Here is a 2,105-nt window from a genome sequence, read left to right on the forward strand (position 1 = left end):
GACTCATTCAATCCTCACCATGTCACCCACCTGTGAGGAGGGCAATATTATTCTCCCCTTCTACAGATGAGGAAACTGAGACCTAGAGCAGTGAGGGGATTTGTCCAACTGGTGGTGACTAGATTTGAACCCAGGGCCTTGGAAGCCTCGACTGAAATTGTGTCTGTCTGTGGGTCTCTGTCTCTCCCACCCCTATAAGGTGAAGGTCTCTGCAAGGGCAGTGAACCCGCCTGCCCCAGCTCACTCTTGGGTGCCTTGTTGCCTCCAGATGGTGCCCAGCAAACAGTAGGAGCTCAATAAGTGTCAGAATTTCTTTAATAGGGTTTGATCATTCCCTCTCTAAGCAGCACTCTTTCATTATTCTCCATCAGAAAACCCTGCCTGTGGATCCCCTCCTTGAATTTCTCCTGATCTAGAACTATCCTCTTTATTCATTTTGTCTATTTGTACCCCGTGAGGGGCGGGGTTTTGGTCTGGTTTGCTCACTGCTGTGTCCCCCAGCACTTTGAGCAGTACTGGGCATATACTAGGTTCTCAAAAAAAATGTGTATGGAATGAACTAATGAATGAATGAGGATTGAATAATAATATGGGCTAACATTAAATGGAGCACCTACTGCATTCTTATTATCTATTCAGATGATGTTATAAATAAATCTATCTACCTATCTTACTTTTGAATCTTGTTTATTGCCTGTTCCTCCCCGCCCTTCCTCTCACTCTAGAACATAGCCTGAGGGCACAGCCCATGTCTCTCTTGCTCATCACAGTATCCTAGATGTCCAGAGCAGTGCCAGGTACAGGGTAGGTGTTCAGTGCATATGTGAGGTCCTGAGCAGGTGCGGCCTCCTGTGGTGGGGGCTGGGCGACTGCCACCAGGGAGGGAGGAAGTGTTGGCCCATCCAGAACACCCCGCCCCCCCCCCCTCCTTCCAGATCTGAAGGGGTACTCGAACTCGACCTCGATGTTGAGATCGCTCTTGGACTTGTTGGCACCCTCCACGCTCAGCCGGAGCTCTCCGCTATAGCTGCTGCATGTGGCAAAGGCAAAGATGGCAAAGACCTTGGGTAGGGGAAATGGGGTTGGCCACGGTGAGCCCGTGTGCACACGTCGGGGGGTGGCCGAGGTTGCCCTCCTCTGGACAGAGCAGGGGCCCAGAACAATCTACAGCAGATGGAGCCGTCCCAGCCCCCACCCCCTAATCAGGGCTCATCGGGTCACAAGGCAAGCTGATTAGGAGGCCGTGGGGTGTCTCTTCCTGCCTTTCTGGGTCTTTACATCTCACTGCTCTGATCCCCCCACTGTCTTCCCTCCCTCCTCTCTCTCTCTCTCCCTGTCTCAGTCTGTCTCTTTCTCCCCCTCCCCCCATGCCATTTTCCCGGCTTTCTCCCTGTGTCTATTTTTCTTTGTCTGTCTGTTCTCTGTGTGTCTCTCTCGGTCTCCCTTTTCCTTGTCTCATTGGTTTGTTTTCCTTTCCATCTCTCATCTCGGTATCTCTTTTTATTTCTCAGTATTTTCATCTCTCTGTACATCTTTTCTCTGTTTCTCATTCTGTCCTCTTCACTGTTCTGGGTTTCTTGGGCTTTGCATCCCCCCACCCCCACCCCCTGCAAGCGGCTGCAGGCTCCGCCTCCCCGCCCCTCCCTCACTTCAGGAGGGGAGGCAGGGAGTCACAAAATGCCACTTCGTAATGGGGGTACCCTCGGCCCCATGTGACATCACAGACCATCCTTTCCCTGGCCCCAACCCCCTGGAGCCAGTCCCCCCTTCCCCGCCTCCAGCTGCCTCCAGCTGCCCCCTGACACCCGACCCTCCGGGATCCATTCCTCGTTCCCCACCCCTACTCCGCCCCTGCTCTTCTGGACCCCAGTACCTCCCCCTCTCTCCCTGCACTGTCCCCCAAGGTCCGGCCCATACTCACCCACTGCAGCACCTTCACGAAGCCAAGGGGTTCCTTGACCACCTATTACTGACCCCCAGCCACCAGCTAAGGAGAGAAACGACGGGGAGGGGGTGGAGTTGTGGGGGGTGGAGAGGGAGGTGATGGGCTAGGCCCTGGGGATAGGGCAGGTGACTCGGGGAGGGGGTGACATTTGGAGAGGGGG

The sequence above is a fragment of the Choloepus didactylus genome, chromosome X (assembly GCF_015220235.1).
Source record: "Choloepus didactylus isolate mChoDid1 chromosome X, mChoDid1.pri, whole genome shotgun sequence".
Taxonomy (NCBI): Eukaryota; Metazoa; Chordata; class Mammalia; order Pilosa; family Megalonychidae; genus Choloepus; species Choloepus didactylus.